Source organism: Bos indicus, chromosome 5 (assembly GCF_029378745.1).
Source record: "Bos indicus isolate NIAB-ARS_2022 breed Sahiwal x Tharparkar chromosome 5, NIAB-ARS_B.indTharparkar_mat_pri_1.0, whole genome shotgun sequence".
NCBI lineage: Eukaryota > Metazoa > Chordata > Mammalia > Artiodactyla > Bovidae > Bos > Bos indicus.
This window is the reverse complement of record NC_091764.1, coordinates 46,070,519-46,076,518: the sequence shown is the minus strand read 5'-3', so window position 1 is coordinate 46,076,518 and position 6,000 is coordinate 46,070,519. Positions and strand designations below refer to the sequence as shown.

Sequence of the window (6,000 nt, the reverse complement as noted above, 5' to 3'; positions counted from 1 at the left end):
TGCCTCATCTCCCAAAACACTCCAGCTTAGCTCACATCACCTGAGGCTACAGTTCTCAAGGAGAGGAAAGCCAGGGCGTTCCCAGCAGAGCCTCTGGGACAGTGTCAACAAGCAGCCTTGCCCTCCTCTGAGCTGGTGGATGTTCTGGGCCCCCCTGCCATGATCCCTTTTCCTCTCCCTCTCCTCCCCTTCCCATGCGGGAAAAAATCTCATTCTCTAGGTTTTGGGGGTTGTTTTTTTCCTTTCTCCTTGATAGCCCTGTACTTCTCTCTGCCAGTGTCTAGTGTCACAGACTGTGTTGTGTCTACAGCACCTCCCCGCCCCCGCCCCGCCACATTCACATGTTGAAGCCCTAACTGTTAATGTGACTGTACTTGGAGACAGAGCCTTTAAGGAGGTGTTGAGGTCAGAAGGCCCTGGTTCCATGGAACTGGTGTTCTTATGAGAAGAAAAAGAGACCCCAGAGACCTCTTTCTGTGTTCCCATTGAGACAAGGCCATTGAGCACATGGTGAGAAGGCCACTGCCCACCAGTCAACAGGAGAGGTCTCTTGAGAAATGGAACTTGGTGGCACCTTGATTTTTAACTTCTAGCCTTCAGAACTGTGGGAAAATACATTTCTATTGCTTAAGCCCCTCAGTCTGTGGTATTCTGTTATGGTGTCTGAGTTGATGAACAACTACTATTTAGCCAAAATTTCATGTGAACATTTTGAGGGCAGCAGGACATCATGGAAAAGTCTTTTCTTCACACATCCTACTAACTTCAGGGCAATAAAGAGCTGTCAATGTTTATTCATGCCACATGCCTGTATATTGATGTGTGCATGTGTTTTCACGTGTGTTTCTGAGTCCAGAAACACGTCACATACAAACTCAAATATGCTGGTTTCTACAACAATAGTTAATGTTAATTGAGCACTTACTATATGTGATAAATTCTGCTAAGTACTTCATATTATGTCCTAATCCTGACACTAAGCCTCTGAGGAATATGTTCTTATTTCCTTTATCTAATTGAGAAAACCAACATGTAAAGAGGTCAAGTAACATGCCCATAGAACTCAAGCTGCTTGTTTCCAAAGCTCACGTTCTTGACCACATCATTGCAGTGTTTCCCATTTTTCTTTCTAGTAGCCCTTGTTCCTGTATATACTGCAGAGTCCCAGAGTCGGGTAAAAGTCAGAGAGGGTTTTCAAAGATACATAAAACACAAAATAGCATACAGATAGGGATGAAGGGAAAATAAGAGTAAGAATGGAATTTGGATCTAGAAATGAAGAGAATGTACATGTGTGTTTACCTTGAAGGTTTCTGGCAGCCAACAAGAAAATGGAAAGCTAGTCACTGTCACAATATACTGTGTCCTTAAGTTAAACATGTACCAGCTGCTTAGGAGAAACATAGGTTCTCTTGTAATTAAATACAGGTAAGCATTTCTCCTAAATGTGCCTGATACAATGAACAAAATAATTGATTCCCTAGAGCAGACAAAATGGTGAATTCCCTGGAAATGTAACAAAGACATGTGTGTGTATACACGCACATACGTACACATACACATAGCCGCATCCTCATGGTTGCTCACGTTACCAGTCCTTCCATTTTTCACCTAGTAACTCTGGGTCAAAAATTAGCAAAAGTGGATGAAAAACACCAGGTCATTGTGAGAGTCCAAAGATGCACTGATGGTATAACACAACTATGACACCAGTGGAGGAACCAGGATTTAGAGAATGTTTTCCAAGCAGGATGTGGTGACACAAGAGTGGATTATGAAACCAAGCTGGTGGACCTCAGTCAGCAGTCTAAACACCTAAGTAGGAGAAAATAGAAAATTTCAGAGTATATTGCAAATGGCAAAAAAAGTTTTGTTTTATGAGATGTTTCAGTACATTTGTATCTGTATATACACATATATATGCTTATAACTAAAAGAATGTCTTTTGTTCTGCCAAAAGGTAGCCTTGTCTGGTTGCATTTACAAAAACAGATATTATTCTCCATGTTCAGATTCAGCCATTTTAGTTATAAGATGGATAAAAATGGGTTCCTATAGCATGATCAGATCCAGTAAATATGCTTGGAGACTATGGAAATGTGAATCTAGGGAAGTTTCTCTGGCAATTGCTGAAGAAGGGACTCTGGATCAAAGAGAAATTGTTTTTTGAATTGGATATGGGTGAGAAGGATAGGAACCCAGGCTATATGGCTGGGACAGGAAATGGCACAAACGATGATAGCAATCCTCTGCAGTTAGTCACCATGACAACTTCTCTTAAATGTGTGCAACATAAAGTCCTAGCACTTTAGGGTAAAAAAAAAAAATGTGCTTTTTGAGAACATGAGTATATCGCTTTGTTCACTTAGCATGCATCCTCTCATAAGGCATTCAAACACTTTGCATCAGACTTCAGTAATGAAAAATGATATAATATGTACTTAATAACATATAGTTTTTTATTATTTAAAAAATTTAATGCTTGTATTAAGATGTTTGTCAATAAAAAACCAACTGGCAGGTTCACTTCAAATATTTGATCATTTGTCTTCATTTTCAGGGTCCCTCATGAGTTTTCAGAAGAGTTCTATCTGGGGTATTGAAAGCACCTCTCATTCCCAGGGGTCATAATTTACAGGGTTGATTAACACCAACAGACAACTCTCAAATGTACATCTCAAGTCTATACCTTTATTCTGAGTCATAAGACTTATGCACTTATTTGACTACTTAAGTATGTTAAAGACAAATCAAAATGAGCATACCTTGTATCAATATCATGAGCATTATCCTAGAAATCTTCAAATGCTATAGCACCTAGCATGGTCAAAATTCAAAAACCAAGTCATGACTTTTGATATCTCACCTCCCTCCCTCTGTTCATGTTGAATCCATCACTAGGTTCTGTTGATTCAAACATCTCTTTAATCCTCCATTTTCATCTTTACCAATACCAGAGTCCAAGCCACCATCACTTCCTTGAATCACTGCTCATCGCCTAACCAATCTATCCATATGTACTCTCACTCCTTTACAATCTATTTCCCAAACCAAAGCCACAGTTATATTTTTGAAATTCAAATTTAGTTATGACTTTTCTCCCACCTTCCTCCTCCAATGCTTAAAATATTTCAATGATTTTCTGAGATACTTAGGATAAAAATGAAACTCTTTAACATGGTTGATCCATCGGAAGGCATACTCAAAGTGTTTAGCTGAAAATAATTTCTTGAAGAAACTACTGCATCAGTAGGAGAAGATTTAAGGCAATCAACCAGCAGTGGCGGGGCAGCCAATGACAATGACTATGGAAGGAGCTGGATCTGTGAGAAGGATGTATAATCAAGCAGCCCATGACGACTGCCAGCATCATGTGTACCTGGAAGGGCCAGGAAGAGATGTCCTGACTCCTCTCCTCTCTCACCTTCTAATCTCCTGCTGGTACGTCTCACTGACTACACAAAACTGGAAGCCAGATGGCAGAGAAGCCCAAGTGATGCAGTCACAGGGGTGAGTCTTTCAAACAGAAGAGGAAAGAGAATAGCAAAGTATTGATCTGGGTACAACTGTAGGACAAGTTGTCTCCTGGGCAACACTAGGAAAGTAGAGTTAGTCAAAGTCATTTGAATTGATTTTAAAAGAAAATTTAAGGGCTATTTGGTGAGCTATCACTGTCCCTCACCTAGTTCTTTACAGACTTATTAAGCTGCTTTTGAGGACCTAGAAATGATCGGCTTTAGAACCCTAGAGTGTGGGCATTGATAAAAGAAGCAGGAGGTAGAGATAATCATTTTGCATGGTAATCTATAGCTTTCAGGCTGCTTGCACAGTAAAATGCTTTATTAATTGGTTAAATGGCAAGAAACTCCGTTTAGCAATCTCCACCCTCCTCTCTAGACTTCCCCACTTACCTGAGCTGCTGGTCCAACAGTAGACTAACACATTCAGAAGCATGAACCTACACCTCAGTCTTTTCTTTGTTGACCAGAAGCCAGGGCTAGTTCTTTTTTGAAACAACTTTGCAAGGTAACTGCCTTGCAGCCTTGTTTTATGTACCTCTTGAAATCCTTTAATCTGACACATTTTACAGAAATCCATTCATCACACATTTCTGAGCACTTGCTGTGTCCCATGCTCTGCAATGGATGCTGGCTGGTATGAGGTTGGACAACCCCAACTCCTTGACTTCCTGTTTTATGTGAAATTTGAAATAAATGTTCACATTTATCATTATTCAATTGGAAAGGGTCACATTTATTTTTTGCTTGCTTCCTTAGACTGTTTTTTCCTGCAATAATAAAATCAGCCTGTCTGCAGCTAGCATCTGTGGAAAGTAACAACACAGGCAGCTGGCAAGACTGTGACCAGTTTCCAGGGCAAACTTGTGGTTTGGGAGGCATCTGTGTTTTATGTGGGCTGGAAATAAGCTGTTTATTTCCCATCTCTAGATGCGGGCAAGCAGTGGTGACAACAGAAGTAACTGACTCTAGGAATCTTGACTACTCATTAAATCGCTTTCAGAGTGTTGAATGCATTTTAGTCAGGGGTGGGGTTATGTCTTAGCCAGACCATCTTCTGTTGGGCTGTGCCTCTTATTTCCTTTATACCTTCCCACTTTTCACACAGTTGAATCAGAATAAGTATTTCTTCATGCACCCCTCATAGTTTTCCCCATCTTCATGTTTGATACCATGGAAATAAGTTTGAATAGTATGTCCCCTGATAGACTATTATATCACACGTTTTCAAACACAATGTTTCACACACTGTATTAGGTGATACATGGTCAAGAAGAGATTTAAAAACATGAAACCAAGTCAATTGGAATAGGGGTGGGGCAGGTGCCTCATGGACCACTAGCTTCCTTTTGTTCAGGGAAGAGTCAGTCACCGTGTTTAGCTGCAGAGGACAGACTTCAAAAACACACATAACTAGATAAGAGCAATGGAGAAGGCAATGGCAACCCACTCCAGTACTCTTGCCTGGAAAATCCCATGGACAGAGGGGCCTGGTAGGCTGCAGTCCATGGGGTCTCGAAGAGTCGGACACGACTGAGCAACTTCACTTTCACTTTCATGCATTGGAGAAGGAAATGGCAACCCACTCCAGTGTTCTTGCCTGGAGAATCCCAGGGACGGGAGCCTGGTGGGCTGCCATCTATGGGGTCGCACAGAGTCGGACACGACTGAAGTGACTTAGCAGCAGCAGCAGACAAGAGGAAGACAATGAAAACAAAACCTTCAGAATTCTGGGCACAGAGGTTCACATTTCACAAAGAGATGGAGACTTCATCTTTGGGGAAGGCCATCTCTGTGGGTTTCTGTTAGATATGTTCATTGAGAGTCAAGACTTGAAGGGGAAAAGTTTGAGTTCCAAGAGGCCAAAAGGTTATGAAGAGATTATCATGCAATGTTATTTTAATGATGGATGAAAGTGGTATCTTTGCAGATTGTTTACTTAACTAGGAGGCAGAGAGGAAATAGAGCATCACTGTGAAGAACCCCAGCATTTGCAACCAGCCTAGTTAGTTAGTGTTATTCGCTCAATCATGTCTGACTCTTCGTGAGCCCATGGATTGTAGCCTACCAGGCTTCTGTGTCCATGGGATTTCCCAGGCAAGAATACTGGAGTGTATAGTCATTGCCTTCTCCAGGGATCTTCCTGACCCAGGGATCGAACTCTGGTCTCCTGCATTACAGGCAGATTCTTTACCTCTGAGCCACCAGAGAAGCCCCTGCTTGGACTCAAATCCTAGCTCTACTCCCTACTAAATGCTGTAACTTTAACAATTTTTAAAAAAAAAACTTTCTCTGTGCCTCAGTTTTTCATCTGTAAATTTTCATTAATAAGACTAGTATAGACTCAGAGTTGTAGCAAGAATGTAAGAAAAATCACAGAGAGCCTGGCTCACAGGAAGCTGTCTAACTGCCGGTTCATTTGTTACTGTGTGGAGCTGGATCTCTTATCCATCTGGATTTGGACTGCTCTTCAAACGGATTA

At 41.2% G+C, this 6,000-nt stretch overlaps 1 long non-coding RNA gene across 2 annotated transcripts in view; it reads right to left on the bottom strand.

Moving 5' to 3' along the window:
- Positions 1 to 271: 271 nt before the first annotated feature.
- LOC139183126 (uncharacterized) overlaps positions 272 to 6,000 on the bottom strand; it is a 154,513-nt gene continuing 148,784 nt past the window's right edge. For both annotated transcript variants that reach the window (XR_011566609.1, XR_011566610.1), the window contains exons 6-7: positions 2,766 to 2,817; positions 272 to 1,815 (exon numbers count right to left, since the gene is read on the bottom strand). This is a non-coding gene — a long non-coding RNA (uncharacterized lncRNA). The remainder of the gene's footprint in view (positions 1,816 to 2,765; positions 2,818 to 6,000) is intronic.